The sequence below is a fragment of the Mobula birostris genome, chromosome 2 (assembly GCF_030028105.1).
Source record: "Mobula birostris isolate sMobBir1 chromosome 2, sMobBir1.hap1, whole genome shotgun sequence".
Taxonomy (NCBI): Eukaryota; Metazoa; Chordata; class Chondrichthyes; order Myliobatiformes; family Myliobatidae; genus Mobula; species Mobula birostris.
This window is the reverse complement of record NC_092371.1, coordinates 37,259,690-37,282,320: the sequence shown is the minus strand read 5'-3', so window position 1 is coordinate 37,282,320 and position 22,631 is coordinate 37,259,690.

The window sequence follows — 22,631 nt, the reverse complement described above, 5'->3', positions numbered from 1 at the left end:
TCTACTACCAAAGTGCATGACCGTGCACTTTCCAACATTGTATATCATTTATCATTGCCCATTTTCCTAATATGTCTAAGTCTTCTGCAGCCTACCTGTTTCCTCAACACTACCTGCCCCTCCACCAATCTTTGTATTGTCTGCAAACTTGGCAACAAAGCTGTCTATTCCATCATCTAAATCATTGATAGACAGCATAGAAAGGAACACCACTAATCTCTGGTAGCCAACCAGAAAAATATCCTTTTATTCCCACTTGCTGCCTCCTACCAATCAGCCAATGCTCTAACCATGCTAGTAACTTTTCTGTAATGACATGGGCTCTTAACTTGATAAGCAGCTTCATGTGTGGCAGCTTGTCAAAGACCTTTTGGAAGTCCAAATAGACAGCATTCATTGCATTTCCTTTGTCCATCCTACTAGAAATCTCATCAGAGAATTCCAAAAGGTTCGTCAGGCAAGATTTTCTCTTTAGAAAATCACGTTGACTTTGTCCTATCTTGTCCTGTGTCAACGAGTACTCCAAAACCTCATCTTTAACAGTCGACTCCAACATTTTCCCAATTTTCTGCAGCCTTCCTTCTTTCTTCAAGAGTGGAGTGATGTTTGCAATTTTCCAGTCCTCTGGCACCATGCCAGAGTCCAATGTTTTTTGAAAGATCATTACTAATGCCTCCAGAATCTCTACCCCTACTTCTTTTAAAACTCTAGGATACAGTTCATCTGGCCCATGTAACATGTCCTGACGAAGGGTCTCGGCCCAAAATGTCGACTGTACCTCTTCCTAGAGATGCTGCCTGGCCTGCTGCGTTCACCAGCAACTTTGATGTGTGTTGCCTAACTTATGTACCCTTAGGTCTTTCGGCTTTTTGAGCACCTTCTCCCTTGTCATAGTAACTGCACTCACTTTTCTTCCCTCACACCCATCAAAATCTGGCACACTGCCAGTTTCTTCCATAGTGAAGACTGATGTAAAATACTTACTTAGTTCATCTGCCACCTCCTTGGCCCCCATCATTATTTCTCTGGCATTTTCTAATGGTCCTATATTTAATCCTGTCTCTCTTTTACTTTTTACATACTTGACAAAGCTTTTACTATCCATGGAAGCAGATCACAATATCATGTGGATCACAATAGATGTGTCTGGTGTATAACTGAAAATGGAGCTGGATACAGGGTCAGCTTTGTCCATATTCTCAGAAACTGACTACAATAGGCTGTTTTCTAAGCTAACATTAGGCAAGACCTCAGTCATGCTAAATCCCTACGCAGACGAAGAAGTGTTTCCCAAAGGCAAACTGAAAGTGAATTTGATGTATAGAAGCCAAACACAGCAGTTAGAGCTTTATGCGTTGGGAAGTGGAGGGCCAGACTATTCGGATGTGAACGGTTGAGAAAAATCTAACTGGACTGGCACACAATCAAAGCTCTCAATATGTCACCAACGGGTAACTGAAGCCCAAATGGTAGCACTAACCAGAGACTGTCACAGTGCTTAATGCTAATGAGAAGGTGTTTGAGAAGGGTATTGGTAAACTCCAAGGTATGAAGGCCAGAATTGAACTGGATGAATTGTGTCCAGTGCTTTACGCACTACATTCTAGAGAGGATGCTGAACTTCAGAACTTGGAGGCAGCTGGAATTCTCTCCAAGGTTGAGTGGAGCGATTGGCCCATGCCCATTGTCCCAGTGATCAAGAAAGGGAATGCCGGAGCTATTTGCATATGCATGGATTTCAAAGTGAGCATCAACCCTGTGCTGTGTACTGTGCAGCAACTCTTACCACAAATAGAAGACATTTTTGCATCTTTGGCAGCTGCAGAGTGGTTTTCAAAGATTGATTTGTCATGAGCATCTGCAAATGGATACTGAAGAGTCAAGCAGGAAGTTCTTCACAATCAACACTCACAAGGGACTGCTTCAGTATAATTTTTACTTTGGTGTTGCATTAGCTACAGTAGTTTGACAAAGAGCAACGGGCCAAGTTCTCCAAGATATCCCAGGAACACAATGATGACATCTTAGTGACTGTCAAGAATGATGAAGAGCACCTCCAGAAACTTGGTAAAACGCTTACCAGGCTGAGTGAGTATGATCTGTGTGCAAAAAGAAAGAAATATGAGCCTTTCCAGAATGAAATCTTATATTGTGAGCATGTCATTGACAAGCATGGTACAAGAGAAGATTGAAGCAAAGCTATAGGCACCTAAACCGTAAAATGTGTCACAACTCAGGTCATACTTGTACCTTGTAAACTAATACCACCAGTTTCTGTCAAACATTGTTCCAGTACTGCACCCATTGAATGCACTGTTGCAGACAGAAGCAAAGTGGGAGTGGTCAGAAAGATATGAAAGAGCATTCAAGGAAACAAGAAGACTAAAAACATCCGATGAACTTCTCACTCATTATGACCCATCTCTGCCCATCAGACTGGTGTGCAATGTGTCCTTTTATGGCATTAGAGCTGTTTTGTCACACACAATGAAAGATGGATCTGAGTGCCCAATTTCATTTGCTTCAAGATCACTGATGAGCGCAGAACGCAACTGTGCACAGAACAAACAAGGCCCTTAGTCTATTATGGGGAATAAGAGGAAGTTCCACCACTACCTCAACAAATAAAAGTTTACACCAGTCACAAATCACCAGCCCTGTCATGGTCCGGATCGGGGTCCTTTAAATTTACCTTGTTTATGTTCTGATCCGGACCGTTGATTCCCTGTTTTCCCGTGTCCCTTAGCTTTGGTGATTAGAGGCAATTAACGCTCGGCTGAACCGATAGTTTATAGTCTCCGGCTTTCAGCCATTCGGTTGGGAGCGTCTGCAAAGTCATCTAAGGTACGGTGTGCCGATGTCATCTGGCCAGAGCAAGCCTAGTCTCTGCCAAAACGGGTGCCGGTAATTTGCCTTCCTCACTGGAGCAACCCTATCCAGTTACCTTGCAAGCCTGCAAAGTTTCCTCACTGAGGTGGGTCCGTCAGTTAACCCGCCAGAGGGAATCAAGAACCGCTGTCTACTGTTCCCAGGCTGAGTCCAGAGCTCGCCACTACCCGGAGGCTCCGGGGGCATTCAAGTACCAAGTCAAGTCCTGGCCCTGGCGGCATTCAAGTACCAAGTCAAGTCCTGGTCCTGATGGCATTCAAGTACCAAGTCATGTCCTGGCCCTGGCGGCTTCCCAGTTCCGAGTCAAGTCCTGGCCCTGGCGGTCTGTGATTCCTGTCCTACCCCCTTGTCTGAATCCCTTCTCTGCCCCTCTCACCTCTAGCCCTCCTCTGCAGCCCTCGCCTGCACTTCGGTCTAGTTCTATTGCTGGAGCTAGATAGGTACTGTCTGGTGTTCTTTCGTGTTGGTCTTGTCTTATCCTCGCCTCCGTGGGGTAGATCTGGCCATCTTGCCATTGCCCGTGGAGGGTCATGTCTTGTTTCGTCTTGTCCTTGCCTCCATGGGGTAAGTCAGGCTGTCTTGCCGTTGCACCGTGGGGAGTCATGAGTCCCGGCCTATGTCCTGTACCCAAGGAGGGGTCCCGACTCTGTGTTCTGTGTATGTGTCTATGGTTCCATGTACCTGCTCTCCCGAGACCGAGGCTCTGTTTTCCATGTTCCTCCTCTCCCTAGCCCATGTCATGTCCATGCCTGGTTCTGGGGTCCAAGCCCGAGGCAAGACCCAGATACTGGGTCCTTGCCCAGTCTCAGGCTCAGAGTCCATACCCTAGCCTCTTCATGTCTCCTCTAGTTCTGGGAGCCGATTCCGAGCACAAGCCCAGACCCTTGGTCCCAGCCTAGTCGTAGTCCTGAGTCCTTGTCCAGTTCGCTACTCCTGCTCCTGCCTAGCTCTCCTGGTATCGAACAATAAACTAAATCTAAGTAACCTCACAAGATATGTCTTGCATTTGGGCCCACCCTTGCTTCCAATGCCCTCGCCATTGTGACAAGCCCCTTGTGTCCATTTCCAATCCCAGGAAGGGAATTTCAGTTATCTCTGCTACGTGGTTACAAAGCTGGGCACTGTTCCTAGGGTCCCTTATGACATTGAGTTGAAGGGTACCAAACAACACGACAAAGCTCACTGTTTGTCATGTCTTCTGCTATGAAAAGTCTTCATACTGTGACCCAGCAGAAGTGTTCCACATTGTACAGGTGGACCAGTTGCCAGTAACAGATTCTGAAATACAAAGGGAAACAAGGAATGACCCAGCATTGTCAAAAGTCTATGAAATCACTGTGCAAGGATGGCCAGCTCATGGTAACACTTTGTTTCCAGAGTTCTCAGTGAGATGAGAGCAGATTGTGATCATGCTTCTGAGGTGTCTAGGTGCAACTCGAGTAGCAGCAGTGCTCTCAATGGATACAATTAAATATTCCTGTTTCAACCTGATACAGCTAAAAACCACAACTGCTTCCAAGGTCTGTGCAGTCAACAAAGATGTCTTAATGCATTTAAATGAACTACTGCTGCTTACAACTGACGGAAGCACTGATTGTGTTCAGGAGCGCCCAGAGAGGACACCTCGGAGGAAGCGCGGGTGTAGATCGGGGTGACAAGTGCGTTTAAGAAAACGGGGTTTTAAACTCCCTATATTGACTACCTTGCTGACGAACGTGCAGTCTCTGGTGAATAAAATCGATGATCTCAGAGTTAGGGTGCTGAATCAGAGGGAGGACCGTGTGCGTCCTTTGTTTCACGGAATCTTGGTTAACCCCTACCATACTGGATGAAGTGATCCAGATTGACGGGTTTACTATACATCACCAGGATAGATCTATAGAATCTCTCAAAAGCAGAGGTGGGGGAGTATGCCTCATGATCAACTCATCTTGGTACACAAATATATCAGTGCCGTACCATTTCTGCACACCAGATGTGGAATATCTAACAGTAAAGTGCTGTCTTTTTTACCTACCACGGGAGTTCTATGGGGTCATTTTGGTAACAGTTTACAATCCACCTCAGGCCAATGTCAAGCAAGATAATCTGATCAATGGGATCAACAAGCACGAAACAGCGCACACTAATGCCTTCACTGTCGTTTTGGGAGATTTTAACATCTGAAAAAAATCACTCAGCAGCTGCCATCAACATCTCACTTGCAATACCAGCGGATACAACACACTGGACCATTGCTACACCACCATCAAAATGCCTACCATGCCCTCACTTCGGGAAGTCAGATCACCTAGTTGTACTTCTACTCCCTGAGTATAGGCAGAGACTGAAGACTGCAGCACCAGCAGTAACGACCCAGAAGGTACGGACAAGGGAAGCACAGGAGCGCCTACAGGACTGCTTTGAATTGGTGGACTGCACTGTATTCAGGGATACATTTTCGAACCTGGATGAGTATGTTGCAGTCATTACCAAGTTCATTAAAACCTGTGTGGATGAGTGTGTGCCCATAAAGACTTACTGTACTTTCCCAGACCAAAAGCTGTGGATGAACCAGGAGGTTCATCATCTGCTGAAGGCTAGATCTGTGGCATTCAGGTCTTGTGAACCAGACTTGTACAAAAAAAACAGGTATGATTTTGTGGAGGGCTATTTCAAAGGCAAAGAGACAATTTTGAATGAGGTTGGAAGTGACATCGGATGCACGACAACTCTGGCAGGGTCTGCAAGACATTACTTCCTACAAAGTGAAACCCGATAGCTTGAATGGCAGCGATGCTTCACTATCAGATGAATTCAATGCCTTCTATGCACGTTTTGAAAGGGAGAACACAACTATAGCTGTGAGGATCCCTGCTGTACCTGTTGACCCTGCGGTCTCTGCCTCATGTTAGCCGATGTTAGAAACATAGAACCATAGAAATACTACAGCACAATAGTGTCCCTTCGGCCCACAAAGCTGTGCCAAAAATGTCGTTAACTCAGAAATTACCTAGGATTACCAATAGCCCTCTATTTTTCTGAGCTCCATGCACCTGTCTTGGAGTCTCTTAAAAGACCCTATCGCACCCTATCCGCCTCCACCACCTCCATCCTATCGTACCCTATCCGCCTCCACCACCGTCGCTGGCAGCCTATTCCATGCATTCACCACTCTCTGCGTAAAAAAACGTACCCCTGACATCTCCTCTGTACCTACTTCCAAGCACCTTAAAACTGTGCACTCTCGTGCTAGCCATTTCAGCCCTGGGAAAAAGCCTCTGACTATCCACACGATCAATGCTTCTTATCATCTTATAAACCTCTATCAGGTCACCTCTCATCCTCTGTCGCTCCAAGGAGAAAAGACAGAGCTCATTCAATCTATTCTCATAAGGCATGCTCCCCAATCCAGGCAACATCCTTGCAAATCTTCTCTGCACCCTTTCTATGGTTTCCATATCCTCCAAAAGTGAGGCGACCAGAACTGAGCACAGTACTCCAATTGGGGTCTGACCAGGGTCCTATATAGCTGCAATATTACCTCTTGGCTCCTAAACTCAATCCCAAGATTGATGAAGGCCAATGCACCATATTCTTTCTTAACCATAGAGTCCATCTGCGCAGCAGCTTTGAGCGTCCTATGGACTCGGACCCCAAGATCCCTCTGATCCTCCACACTGCCAAGAGTCTTACCATTAATATTATATTCTGCTATCATATTTGACCTACCAAAATAAACAACCTCACACTTATCTGGGTTGAACTCCATCTGCCACTTCTCAGCCCAGTTTTGCATCCTATTAATATCCCACTGTATCCTCTGACAGCTCTCCACATTATCCACAACACCTCCAACCTTTGTGTCATCAACAAATTTACTAACCCAACCCTCCAGTTCTTCATCCAGGTCATTTATAAAAATCACAAAGAGTAAGGGTCCCAGAACAGATCCTTAAGTCACACTACTGGTCACTGATCTCCATGCAGAATATGACCAGTCTACAACCACTCTTTACCTTCTGTGGGCAAGCCAGTTCTGGATCCACAAAGCAACGTCCCCTTGGATCCCATGCCTCCTTAATTTCTCAATAAGCCTTGCGTGGGGTACCTTGTCAAATGTCTTGCTGAAATCCAAATACACTACATCTACTGCTCTACCTTCTAAATGTGTTTAGTCACACCTCAAAAAGTTCAATCAGGCTCGTAAGGTACGACCTGCCTTTCACAAAGCCATGTTGACTATTCCTAACCATATTATGCCTCTCCAAATGTTCATAAATCCATCCTCTCAGGATCTCCTTACTAACCACTGAAGTAAAACTCACTGGTCTATAATTTCCTGGGCTATCACTACTCCCTTTCCTGAATAATGGAACAGCATCCGCAACCCTCCAATCCTCCGGAACCTCTCCCATCCTCATTGATGATGCAAAGATCATCACCAAAGGCTCAGCAATCTCCTCCCTCATCCCCCACAGTAGCCTGGGCTACATCTCGTCCAGTCCCAGTTACTTATCCAAATTGATGCTTTCCAAAAGCTCCAACACATCCTCTTTCTTAATATATACATGCTCAAGCTTTTCAGTCTGCTGTAAGTCATCCTTATAATCACCAAGATCCTTTTCTGTAATGAATACTGAAGCAAAGTACTCATTAAGTACCTCTGCTGTCTCCTCTGGTTCCATACACACTTTTCCACTGTCACATTTGATTGGTCCCATTCTCTCATGTCTTATCCTCTTGCTCTTCACATACTTGTAAAATGCCTTGGGGCTCTCCTTAATCCTGTCCGCCAAGGTCTTCTCATGACCCCTTCTGGCTCTCCAAATTTCTTTCTTAAACTCCTTCCTGCTAGCCCTATAATCTTCTAGATCTCTGTCATTACCTAGATGTTAGGCTGTCTTTAAAGAGAGTGAAACCTCGCAAGCCGAAAAGTCTCGATGGAGTCCCGGGGAAGGCTCTGAAAACCTAGTGGGAGTATTCAAGGACATTTTCAACCTCTCACTGCTATGGGTGGAAGTTCCCACATGCTTCAAAAACAATTATACCAGTGCCTAAGAAGAATAATGTGGGCTACCTTAATCACTATCGCCCGGTAGCACTCACGTTGACAGTAATGAAATGCTTTGAGAGGTTGGTCATGACTAGACTGAACTCCTGCTTCAGCAAGGACCTGGACCCACTGCAATTTTCCTATCACCGCAATAGGTCAACGGCAGACGCGATCTCAATGGCTCTCCCCACGGCTTTAGACCACCTGGACAACACAAACTCCTATGTCAGGATGCTGTTCATCGCCTATAGCTCAGCATTTAATACCATCATTCCCACAATCATGATTGAGAAGTTGCAAAACCTGGGCCTCTGAACCTCCCTCGGTAATTGGATCCTCGACTTCCTAACCGGAAGATCACAATTTGTATGGATTAGTGACAACATATCCTCCTCGTTGACGATCAACACTGGTGCACCTCAGGGGTGTGTGCTTATTCTCTATATACACATGACCGTGTGGCTAGGCATAGCTCAAATACCATCTATAAATTTGCTGACGAAACAATTGTTGGTAGAGTCTTAAGTGGTGACGAGAGGGTGTACAGGAGTGAAATATGCTAACAAGTGGAGTGGTGCCGCAGCAACAACCTGGCGCTCAATGTCAGTAAGACAAAATAGCTGATTATGGAATTCAGGAAGTGTAAGACGAAGGATCACATACCAATCATAGAGGGATCAAGAAGTGGAGAGAGTGAGCAGCTTCAAGCTCCTGGGATCTAACCTGGTCCCAACATATCAATGTAGTTATAAAGAAGGCAAGACAGTGGCTATACTTTATTAGGAGTTTGAAGGGATTTGGCATGTCAACAAATTTACTGAAATCTTCTATAGTTGTACTGTGCAGAGCATTCTGACAGGCTGCATCACTGTCTGGTATGGAGGGGCTACTGCACAGGACTGAAAGAAGTTGCAGAAGGTTTTAAATCTAGTCATCTCCATGTTGGGTACTAGCCTACAAAGTACCCAGGACATCTTCAGGGAGTGATGTCTTAGAAAGGCAGCATCCATTATTAAGGAACTCCAGCACCCAGGGCATGCCCTTTTCTCACTGTTACCATCAGGTAGGAGGTACAGAAGCCTGAAGGCACATTCAGTGATTCAGGGACAGCTTCTTCCCCTTTGCCATCCGATTCCTAAATGGACATTGAATCTTTGGACACTACCTCACTTTTTTTTTAATATACAGTATTTCTGTTTTTACACATTAAAAAAAATCTATTCAATATATGTAATTGATTTACTTGTTTATTTATTATTATTTTTATTTTATTTATTGTTTTTTTCTCTCTGCTAGATTATGTATTGCATTGAACTGCTGCTGCTAAGTTAACAAATTTCACATCGCATGCTGGTGATAATAAACCTGATTCTGATTCTGAAAAAAGTGTCAGTATGTCGAAGGGTGCTGATGTGTGCATCTCATGTTGTGGTTCTCTCTAAACTGTGCGCCAGAGTGTTAGAGAATCTGCATGAAGGACACCTGGGTACAGTCAAGATGAAGAGCCTCACCTAGGGCTACGTGAGGTGGCTGGGAATAGATAAACAGTTTGAAGACTTGGCCAAAAGCTGCCTGGGATGCCAAACATTTTGAAATGCACCCCCATAGGCACCATTATTCCCTTGGGAGTGGCCATCGTCACCATGGCAAAAAGTACATATTGACTTTTCTCGGCCATTTATGGGCTCTATGTTCCTGATTAGTGTGGACACTCAATTCAAATTTCCGAAGGTCATACTAATGAAGTCAACCACCTCAGAAAAGACTGTTTCTGCTCTGAGGACTATCTTTGCCAGAAATGGCTTAACTGAATAAACTGTGAGCGACGACAGACCACAATACACTTCAGAAGAGTTTCGACTGTTCATGAAGAAAAATGGCATCAAACATTTCAAGTCAGCTCCTCACCACCCAGCAACAAATGGATGAGTTGAAAGGTTTATGCAAATATTCAAGAATCCCATTAAAGCTATGTATAAGGAGGACATTTCTCTATATCACAAGGTGGACAACTTCCTTTTACTGTATCAGAACTCTGTTCATTCGGTGAAAAATTAAACATCTACAATGCTGTTCATGAACAGGAGTCTGAGATCTTGCATAGACCTCCTGAAACTAAATCTATGGAGGGAAGTGCAGAATAAACAGTTCACCCAGTTGCCAAGTGAATCAGTAAGGAGTTTCGAGATTGGACCGGAAGTCCCAGCACATGAATACTGAGAAGACAAGTAGATCCCTATTAGGATAGCTGAAAGAACTGGACCACTAATGTACACATTGGATGTTGGAGATCATACACAGAACATCATGTGGACTAGATCCTGGATGCACATCCAAAGAACACACCAGAGCTGACTGCATTCAGCAAACTGGGCACATGACAGTCACCAGACTTTCCACTCAGCGATAATCAGGTCACTAAGAGCAACGCGATACCGACAATTGAGAACTTTGTCTTATACAAGACATCTACCAAACCTGATGCCATTCCACAGGTCCAAAGGCACTACAAGAACATTATCATTGCCAAGATACCCGCCAAACCTGATGCCACTCCACAGATCCAGAGACACTATCCTGAAAGAAACAGAATGCCACCCAAAAGATTGAAACTTTAGTATAGTGAAGTTAGTTATGGATTGTTATTGTGAAATCATGTTTATTCGAATATGGATTGTAAAAGGGAAATTGAATGTTTCATGTTATGTTTCAGCTTTATGTTATGTTAATCTAAAGGGGGAGGAAGTGTAATGTATGGATCTATTTCTTTTAGAGCAATGACTCCTCTTAGCACTGTATATGTACTATTGTCTTTGCATGCACATTGTTCTCTCTCTCTCTCTCTCTCTCTCTCTCTTTCTCTCTCTCTCTCACTGCAATGTTAATATACCAGTTAAAGCCATCTCCAGCATGCATGCTTTTATTTAATTGATTTGTGGCTGCAAAGACACAACAGTTAATGTATGAGGAGCACTTGATGTCTCCTGGTCAGTACTCTCTGGGATCTCATTGAAACCTATTGAACATTGAACGGCCTAGAGAGAGTAGATGTGGAGAGGATGTTTCCTATTGTAGGTGAGTCCAGGACAACAGGGTACAGCCTCAGGATAGAGGGACCTCCATTTAGAACAGAGGTGAGGAGCAATTTCTTTAGTCATAGTGTACTGAATCTGTAGAATTAATTGCCACAGTTGGCTTTTGAGCCCAAGTTATTGAGTATATTTAAAACTGAGTTTTATAAGTTTTTGATTAGTTAGGGCATCACAGGATATGGAGAGAAGACGAGAGAATGGAGTTGAGAGGGATACTGAACCAGGCATGATGGTATGGCAAGTAGACTCTGGGCCAAATGACCTGATTCTGCTCTTAGGTCTTATGGTCTAAGTGCATCCTTAAATTATTTAAGAAGTAGTATGTCCTTTATATCTGCAGTGCCAACTTCAGGGAATACTTACTGGCAGAACAGGCTCTCTGAAATCTAAAACAAGGTCTATACAAATTCCAGGATAGACAGTCACTGAGACTGAACATTGAACTGTTTTTAAATTATTCCATTTTGAAAATGAAAGCACTCTCAGCTTCAATTGGATTCCAAATTTATGAGAAGGATATTGTGCTTTTAAGTTTAATCATTTCTTCTTAGAGCATAGGTTGATAAAGTCTTCTCTAAAGGACAAACAAAAACACACCAATAGAGTTTGTATTGATGATGCCAATTTTTAACACCTTTCACAGAAGACAAACTTTGATTTCAGCAATTTCATATCAAAAGCAAAATAGATCCTTTGGAGTTTCATTTAAAATTGAACTATTAACAGCCCAGAGAAATCAATGTGTCACAGTGAAGACATTATACTGTATATCAGGAGAAAACAGGCAGGCACATTAACTATAACTGTACAGATACCAGATTAATGTTTTGGCTCTTGGCTTAGGACTGGAAGCAATGATGTTAGAAGTATGAATAACCTTGTGACAGCTGACCTAATGGAGCCATTTGTTGCTGTATAGTAAATGGATGTTTCAGGGGGGCACCTATTAGACTGTAACTCATCTATTCTTTCCAAGCTTGTGCTTTGGATTTTCAAAAGAGATTTAATCAAAATGTGATTATCTGTTTTTACCCCATAATGTAGTTACTCTAAATCAAAATGGCTGTCAGTCTGCTTTGATTTGAAAAGGAAAGTAAAAGCTTGTGATGCTTCTAAATGTTGCAGAAATGAATTTATTGGAAAAACCAGGTTTATTAGAGGGGATATGTGATCATTGACTATTTCCACTGCAAACATATTGAAAAGTAAAGGTTCATATTTCAGTATTAGTTCCCAGACTGTTCTTCAGAATTGAGTCCCTTCCCACAGATTATGATAATCTCTTAGCTTTAACTGCCGGTAGATGATCATTTTAACTAAAAGGAAGAACTAAAGTGGATATGTGCTGGGATTCTGATGCAAAATTAACCTGTGTCAGTTCAATGAAATGCAGACTGTATTTAAATTCCATGCATTTGTTCATTTTCATGGCATTGAAACCATCCAGCTCTGCAGAAACTTCAGGTTATCATCATCTAGACCAACTTTCTGAGTTTCTTGTACTTATGAAAAGCCACCTCCAACCCTTTTCCTAAATTCAGTGCGATCATTATATCCAATGTCATAGCAGTTTGCTGTACACAGCCTAAAGTAGGCATGCAAATAGACTATGGAAAATAAGACAAAATTCATGTACCCGAGGAGACGATAATCCTTTCCAAGCACAAACTCATTCAGCTGTGGCAGAAGGCAGCTGTTGAGGCGAATGTAAGAATTTAAGCTGAAGGTACTGGCTGCTGACTGATCCAAAGTTTAGTGAATAAATACAGCTGGTCAAAGTCATCAAAGCCATCTCCAAGTGTTGTTTCCCATTAATCGCATCATTTGCCTCAAACATTGCTCAACACAGCATCATCAATCAGGAATCTGACCTAGCATTTTTGCCTTTACTAGAGCTTTACACCTGAGGTCAAACTCTTTCCTTCCACCGCTCGTAGATGCAGCCACCCGATGTATCTGATAGCAGATGACATTACAAGCAGAAGTTTCTCAAATGAGTGGCCCATTGGATGTGAGACATTTTCTGCACAAATTGATACTGCTCTCATGTAAGGTCACAAGGTGATCCTAGCTTATTATGCAGCTGTGATGTATCTTTGTCAAGTCTTCCAATTTCTTAAGGTCGTGTTCCTCATTATATCACACAATATAGCAGTGTTCCCCCAAAGTCCTTTACTATGATGAGCCTCCCAATGATGCACTTATTTGACAGATGTTCAGCGCTTGGACTTACTCATCATCCTGCTATTATCCTGCAGTCCCAGCTGAAATGTGCTGATATGTTGGAGGCATATTGAACTATTGAAGCCTGAGTCTAGAAAACTGCTAAAACTGGCAATGGAACTTTGATATCATAAATTATTCCAAACAGAATTTCTTGTATCAGGCAGTAACTAACCAGAAAGTAACTGATAATTCATTTACATTGCACAGGGAGAGAGAGAGCATCTTGCTGCAGTTTAATCTTGAACTCTGTGCAAACTGAACACATGATACATATCAGTTGCATTGTTAAGGTCCAAAGTCTCTGTGCATGAAATCATTACTGTCTGACATCAAAATCTGCATAACTCATTATGTATATACCATCTATTTTGCTCTGCCTTTTTCAAAATAGCAATTCCTGTTGACAGTTCATCAGTTGATGATTTAAGACTGCTCCTGAATTAATGAACTTTAAGGAAACCTGTGTGAAATACAACCACGATTACAAAGTTTTCACTAAGATAAATTAACCATCATTATATTATAGACAAAGGAAATCTTTCTTCTCTCTTGCTAATTATCTACATCAGTTCCCACTGTCCCCAACACCATTCTTCCTCTTCCAAAACCACCACGATGGTCTTACAGGAATGAAGGGAATTGTACTGGAGCTTCTCCAGGAAGTTAACTTCAAAATCCTCAAGGCTTTTTAATTTTTATTCATTTTTGCATGTTGGGTCAGCTGATAAATGGGATAAGACTTCACTCTTGCTGTGGAATGGAGGGTAACAATGGACATGTAGACTGCTGAGTAAGAGAAAATCACTGATTGGAGAGATGGAATACTGAAATCAGCCAATAATGGGGTCAATAAATTAGTTTACCCATTGGGCCCACAAGTAGACTGTTTTATTCTTATCCACAAGCAATGCTATTTATCCAAGTCCAAACACATTTCCCATGTACATCCAGGGTACCTCAAAATTTGCAAAACTCTGGAAATTAGTTGAAATTAGAATTCATATGAGAGTAGTGGTATGTAGCCTTCCGTGAAAGTAAATCAATGTCATACTTCGCTTTCCCAGCCACAACACCTTTTATAAAGCTTGAAATAGGCAGCATTGAGGTCAGTCAAATGTTCTTACTTCTCATACGGCACAGCCTCCATGGCTCCTAGGAATTTAAAATTACTGCAAACCCTCATTTCAAGGCTGCTCCTTGGTACCAAATTGTTCTGTAATAAACCATAACATTGAATCTCTGTAGGGCATCTCTGGTCAGTGGTGATCAATGTACAGTAATTCAGAATGAAAGCAATGTCTGTCTGGCCCTTCACCCAACATACACAGATTAATATCTATTTTATTTTCCCTAATTTAAATCCAGGAAGCATCTTCCATATTGAATCCTATACTTTTTGTCCTCCATTTATCTTTAGCTCAATGCATAAATATCAGGATAATGAAGGTATTCAATTTTCACCTCATCTCTTTTTGTCTCATTTTATTCTTTGAGAATTTTAATTTTGCCTTGCTTTCCTGACCTTTGCTAATCTCTGATTCTGAATGCACAACTCATCAATTATGTAGTTCGTGAGCCAATATAGGGTATTGAGATTAAGGTAATTATGGAGGAATTTTAGTCCATGCTAATGCCAATAGTTTTATACTTTCCAATAAAATCACTCTAAAACCTGGAGCAGAAACTCTAGTTGACAGACTTCTAGTTCAAATTTTTATTAAGATAATTACATTATAAGACCATAAGACAAAGGAGCAGAAGTCAGCCATTCGGCCCATCGATTCTGCTCTGCCATTTTAAAATCCATGTTAAAATCCCCCACTATTATCATAACACTGCCCTTCTGACAAGCCGTTTCTATTTGCTGTTGTAATTTGTAGTCCATATCACTGCAGCTGTTAGGAGGCCTATATATAACAGCCATCAGGGTCCTTTTACCACTGCAATTTCTTAGCTCAACCCCTAAAGAGCCTACACCTTCCGATCCGATGTCACCTCTTTCTAATGATTTAATATAATTTCTTATCAATAAAGCCACACCACCCCCTATGTCCACCTGCCTATCCTTCCGATACACCGTGTGTCCTTGGACGTTCAGCTCCCACAGACATGCATCCTTTAGCCACGTCTCAGTGATGGCCACAATATCACACCTGCCAATCTCTAGATGTACGACAAGATCATCCACCTTATTCCTACTGCTGCGTGAATTTAAGTATAACATCTTAAGACCAGTATTTGGTATTTTTTGCTTTGATTTCACTGCAACCTTATTGCACTGCAACTCATCCCATTATGTCTGTAATCCCCTTCCCAAAAGATCAGCTCATCCAACTATGGCTGGACTTGAAAGCATTCCAGTCTGAGGAAAGAGCATCTGAGATTATTTTAAATGAATTCAGCTAAGGTGATTCATAGTTAGTGAGTACTTGATACATTGGAAATATCTCCTGAAAGCTGCAATTTTAAATTGAAAGCATTATGCAATGTACCAGTGAATTTTATGTTGGTGGCTCCTCACAAAAGAGTTTTTTTCCTTTCTTTGTTCTGAATGGAAAGAAGAAGGAATTGCCAAGGCAATGAGCCAGGTGGAAATTGATAGCAAGCTAATGAAATTTTCAGGATCCGCGATATCTCCAATTGAGTTCTCGGTATTCTCAAGAGGGAGGGTGAGCAACTGGATGTTGTGGTCCATGTAGGGATCAATGACGTGGGTAGGAAGAATGAGGAGGTCCTGAAAGGTGAGTTTAGGGAGTTAGGCACCAAGTTAAAGGACAGGACCTCCAGGATAGCAATCTCAGGATTGTTACCAGTGCCACGTGCAAGTGGGTTTAGAAATAGTAAGATAGCACAGATCAACACGTGGCTGAAAATATGGTGCAGGAGGGAGGGCTTCCAATTTATAGATAATTATGCAGTTTTCCAGGGAAGGTGGGACCTGTTCTGGTGGGACGGTCTACCTCTGAACCAGAGGGGGACAAATATTCTTGCAGGTAGGTTTGCTAGAGAGTCTCCGGTGGATTTAAACTAGATACGGGGGGGAGGGGAACCAGAGTGTGGGAACAGATGTAGGGAAGAAGGAAGAAAAAGAAAATAGTGAAGTTGTTTGCACCATTAGTGATAAACAGAGAGTAAGAGGTGGAAAAATTCCTAAATGCATTTATTTTAAAGCTAAGAGCATTATAAGAAAGGTGGATAATCTTAAAGCATAGATTGATATCTGGAAGCATGTTGTGGTAGCTATTAGTGAAAAATGCTTACAGGAGGGGTGTGATTGGCAACTAAATATTCCTGGATTTAATTGCTTCAGGTGTGATAGAATCGGAGGGACAAGAGAGGGAGGTGTTGCATTGCTTGTCAGAGAAAATATAACAGCGGTGCTCTGGCAGCATAGATCAGAGGACTTGTCTAGAGAGGCTATTTGGGTGAAATTGAGGAGTGGGAAATGTGTAGTAACTCTTATGGGGGTGTATTATAGACCACCTAATGGGGAGTGAGAATTAGAGGAGCAAATTTGTAAAGAGATAGCCAATATTTGTAGTAAGCACAAGGTTGTGATCATGGGAGATTTTAATTTTCCACACATAGACCAGGAAGCCCATACTGCAAAAGGGTTGGATGGTTTGAAGTTTGTAAAATGTGTGCAGGAGAATTTTTTGCAGCAATACTCAGAGGTACCAACTAGAGAAGGGGCAGGTGTTGGATCTCCTGTTAGCGAACGAGATAGGTCAGGTGATGGAGATTTGTGTTGGGGAGCACTTCGGGTCCAGTGATCACAATGCTATTAGTTTCAATATAATTATGGAGAAGGATAGGTCTGGACCCAGGGTTGAGATTTTTGACTGGAGAAAGGCTAACTTTGAAGAAATGCGAAAGGATTTAGAAGGAGTGGATTGGGACAATTTGTTTTATGGGAAGAATGTAATAGAGAAATGGAGGTCATTTAAAGGTGAAATTCTTTATGTTCCTGTTAGGTTGAAAGGAAAGGTTAAAAGTTTGAGAGAGCCATGGTTTTCAAGGGATATTGGAAACTTGGTTCGGAAAAAGAGACATATCTACAATAAATATAGGCAGCATGGTGTAAATGAGGTGCTCGAGGAATATAAAGAATGTAAAAAGAATCTTAAGATAGAAATTAGAAAAGCTAAAAGAAGGTATGAGTTTGCTTTGGCAAGTAAGGTGAAAATAAATCCCAAGGGTTTCTACTGTTATATTAATAGCAAAGGGATACTGAGGGATAAAATTGGTCCCTTAGAGAATCAAAGTGGACAGCTATGTGTGGAGCCAAAAGAGATGGGGGAGATTCTGAACAATTTCTTTTCTGCGGTATTCACTAAAGAGAAGGATATTGAATAGTGTAAGATAAGGGAAACAGGTAGGGAAGTTATGGAAACTATGATGATTAAAGAAGAGGAAGCACTAGCGCTCTTAAGGAATATAAAAGTGGATAAGTCTCCGGGTCCTGACAGGATATTCCCGAGGACCTTGAGGGAAGTTCGTGTGGAAATAGCAGGGGATCTGACAGAAATATTTCAAATGTCATTAGAAACGGGGATGGTGCCGGAGGATTGGCGAATTGCTCATGTTGTTCCATTGTTTAAAAAGGGTTCTAAGAGTAAACTTAGCAATTATCGGTTTGTGAGTTTGACGCCAGTGGTGGGTAAATTGATGGAAAGTATTCTTAGAGATGGTATATATAATTATCTGGATAGAAGGGGTCTGATTAGGAACAGTCAACATGGATTTAAGCGTGGAAGGTCATGTTTGACAAATCTTATTGAATTTTTTGAAGAGGTTACTAGGAAAGTTGACGAGAGTAAAGTGATGGATCTTGTCTATATGGACTTCAGTAAGGCCTTTGACAAGGTCCCACACGAAAGGTTGGTTAGGAAGGTTCAATCGTTTGGTATTAATATTGAAGTAGTAAAATGGATTCAGCAGTGGCTGGATGGGAGACGCCAGAGAGTAGTGGTGGATAACTGTTTGTTAGATTGGAGGCCAGTGACTAGTGGTGTGCCTCAGGGATCTGTACTGGGTCCAATGTTGTTTGTCATATACATTAACGATCGGGATGATAGGGTGGTAAATTGAATGAGTAAGCATGCAGATGATACTAAGGTAGCTTCAGTTGTGGATAATGAAGTAGGCTTTCAAAGCTTGCAGAGATTTAGGCCAGTTAGAAGAGAGGGCTGAAAGATGGCAGATGGAGTTTAATGCTGATAAAAATGAGGTGCTACATATTGGTAGGACTAATCAAAATAGGATATACATAGTAAATGGTAGGGCATTGAAGAATGCAGTAGAACAGAGTGATTTAGGAATAATGGTACATAGTTCCCTGAAGGTGGAATCTCATGTGTATAGGGTGGTGAAGAAAGCTTTTGGTATGGTGGCCTTTATAAATCTGAGCATTGAGTATAAGAGTTGGGATGTAATGTTGAAATTGTACAAGGCATTGGTGAGGACAAATTTGGAGTATTGTGTACAGTTTTTGTCATCAAATTATAGAAAAGGTATCAACAAAATTGAGAGAGTACAGAGAAGATTTACTAGAATGTTACTTGGGTTTCATCACCTAAAAGTTACAGAGAAAGGTTGAACAAGTTGGGTCTTTATTCTTTGGAATGTAGAAGGTTGGGGGGATTTGATGGAGGTATTTAAAATTATGAGGGGGATAGATAAGAGTTGAAGTGGATAGGCTTTTTCCATTGAGAGTGGGGGAGATTCAAACAATAGGACATGAGTTGAGAATTAATGGGCAAAAGTTTAGGGGTAACATGAGAGGGAACTTCTTTACTCAGAGAGTGGTAGCTGTGTGGAACGAGCTTCCAGCAGAAGTGGTTGAGGCAGTTTCGATGTTGTGATTTAAAGTTAAACTGGAGAGCTATATGGACAGGAAAGGAATGGAGGGTTATGGGCTGAGTGCAGGTCAGTGGGACTAGGTGAGAGTAAGAGTTTGGCACGGACTAGAAGGGCCAGGATGGCCTGTTTCTATGTTGTAATTGTTATATGGTTATATGGTTATAAGTGAAAGTTAAAAAAAACTATAGATGCTGGAAATCTGCGAAAAAAACTCAGTATTTTAAGGGGGTACGTTTAAGGAGAACATGAGCTGAAACTTCTTCAGTCAGAGGGCTGTGAGAGTATGGAAAGGCGTGCCAGAGCAAGTGGTGCATGTAAGATCGATTTCAATGTTTGGAGGAAGTTTGGATAGGTACATGGATGGTAGGTATATGGAGGGTTATGGTCCCTGTGCTGGTCAATGGGAGTAGGCAGTTTAAATGGTTTTGGAACAGACTATTTGGGCCAAAGGGCCTGTTTCTGTGCTGTAATTTTCTATGACTCTATCTGTGAAAAAAAATTGCAAATCGGTTTTCAGCAGGAAAAGGCAGGAGAGAGTGAAAGATTCAGTTCTGACAAGGATTCTTCAAGCTTAAAGTATTATCTCCATTTCTCTTTCCAGGGAAGCTGCACGACCTTGTGTGTGCTCCCATCATTACCTAAATGTCTGAGTATTGGCTGAAGCTCATATTGCACTTGCTAAAACCAAAACACAGTACCCTTCTGCATTAGCTTCTGAGCATTTCACTAGATATCATTTTATTTTAGGCATCCGTTAGTCTCGTGAGACCATGGATATGCGCCTTGGAAGGTTTCCAGGGTGCAGGCCTGGGCAAGGTTGAATGGAAGACTGCAGTTGCCCATGTTGCAGGTCTCCCCTCTCCACGCCACCGATGTTGTCCAAGAGAAGGGCATTAGGACCTATACAGTTTGGCACCGGTGTCGGCGCAGAGCAATGTGTGGTTAAGTGCCTTGCTCAAGGACACAACACGCTGCCTCAGCCAAGGCTTGAACTAGCGACCTTCAGATCACTAGACGAATGCCTTAACCACTTGGCCACGCACCAACATGTGGTGCCAACTAGATATCACTAAACTGTCAATACCCACCATCACAAGATTTACATTTGTACTGATATTGTATCAGTTTCTCTTGAATAAATCCAGACCATGCATTATGCTGACTTGAAAATATATCACCATTCCTTCATCATCATTTTGTCAAATTCCTGGAACCCTCACCTCAACATTCATCTGTGTATACCCACACCTCAAAGATTGGGGTTTAAGAAAGCAGCTGACATTATTTCACCAGGGAAATTAGTGATGGTTCAGTCTGTGAAACCCACATCAAAAGGGTGGAGACTTTGGGGTTCTAATGTTTTACTGTCACACATTCTTCTGTTTTTCGTGGATGTCTGCAAAAAGCGAGGATATCAGGTTGTATACTATATACATTCTCTGATATTAAGTAGAACCACTGAACCATTGAACAGGAACAAATACCAATGGATTACAGTACGAGAGGACTATTATGAAAGGCAAGTGGATGATAGGTGAAATCTGATGAAAAGTAGATAATGATACATGGAATTGAGTCGCCGGGGTGGGGAGTTGGTGGGGGGGCGGGGGGAATGGGGGAGTTGGCTGGAGGGGATGAGAAAGTTGAACAAAGGGAGTAGAAACCGAGATTGGCAGTATGTTGTAAAAGAATGCCCCGGGGGTGGGTAACTGAAATTAAGCTGATTTGGTAAGCAAATATACATATTAATACAAATTAATTGAATACATTTTGGAGTTTTATGCAATGAACTATTTGAAGACATTTGTTTGTCAGTTATGCACTAAAATTAAGAAAATGAATCTGTTTTATAGATATAAAACAGCCAATATATAAAATAGTTGTCATCTGTAATGTACCACATGATATACAGTTTGGATTCTGGGCTTTATTAATAATCATTAAGGATCATAAGTAAGGAATTTATACACTTCTGCTGGAATATAGTGGGTAACTGTATATCATACTTTAGAAATGATGTCAGAGACTTGTAGAGAAATGCAATGCAATGTAGTCAAGATGAGAAACTTCAATTAGCATCTAAAGAACCTTGGTTCTTTCTGCTCATTGCAAAAGGCTTAAGAAGGAATTTAAAAGAGATCAGTGCAATGCTAAGAAACATCCTTGGTTTAACAGTTCATAATGTAGAAACGGAATCAGATCAACACAGAACTTAAATCTAAACAAAAGAAACTGTGAAAGAATGAGAGCAGAGCTGTGTGTAGATGAATATTTTGAAATGTATGATGGTGATAGCCAGTTGTTAACGTGCAAAGAAAAAATGTGCAATTTGTTTAGAAAAACAAACAAAGAAACAAACAGCAAAGGTGCTTTATCTATTACTGACAAACTAAAAATGGGGTTAAATCCATTGGAGAAGCTTATAAAGAGGGAGAAGGAGCAATTGCATAAGGATGAATAGATCCAGAAGGAGAAATAGATCCTAATATTAAGGTATTAACCAACAGGGACAAGCAAAGCAGCCATTGTTGGAGTAGCAATTATGTGAGTGGACCAGTGTCAGAGTGTGAGACTTCAGCTCAACAGGCTTGGGTGAAGTAAGTTTCTGATAAGTTACTTCTACATTCTTCCATCAGTCAGTGCAGTGAGAATTGCTCCAGGGCAGTGGTGTGTTATTTGTGCAAGATGTCGGAGTTCTGTAGAACCTCCACCCTTCTAGATAATGCAGCTCCTCAGAGAAGAGGTTAAGGAATTAGAGTTACAGCTCGATGACCTTTGTCTTATGTAGGAAATGGAGGAGATGATAGATGGGTGCTACAGGGAGGTAGTCACCCCTAAGTTGCAGGAGGCAGGTTCCTGGGTGACTGTCAGGAGAGGGAAAGAAAATGGGCAACTAGTGCAGAGTGCATCTGTGGCTGATCCCCTTAATAATAAGTATACGGCTTTGGATACTATTGAGGGGGATGACCTATCAGAGACAACCACAGCAACTGGGTCTCTGGCACTGAGTCTGGCGCTATGGCTCAGAAGGTAAGGGGAAAAAGAGAGCTGTAGTAGTGACAGGGGATTCCATAGTTAAAGGAATAGACACAAGATTCTGAGGGCATCAAAGAGACGTCTGGATGGTATGTTGCCTCCCAGGTGCCAGGGTCAGGGATGTCTTGGAGCAGGGCCATGGCATTCTACCAGGGGAGGGTAAGCAGCCAGAAGTCTTAGTATGAATGACATCAATAGGAAAAGAGAAGAGGTCCTGAAGAAAGAATTTATTGAGTTAGGTAGAAAGCTGAAAAGTAGGATGTCTGAGGTAGTAATCTGTAGATTGCTACCTGTCACACATGCCAGTGAAGGTAAGAATAGGCTGATTTGGCAGATTAGTGCATTACTAAAGAACTGGTGCAGGGATCAGGGCTTCAGATTTCTAGATCATTGGAATCTCTTCTGGGGAAGGTGTGACTTGTACAAAAAAGAGGGGTTACACATGGACCTAAGAAGGACCAGTATCTTTGCAGACAAGTTTGCTAGAGCTG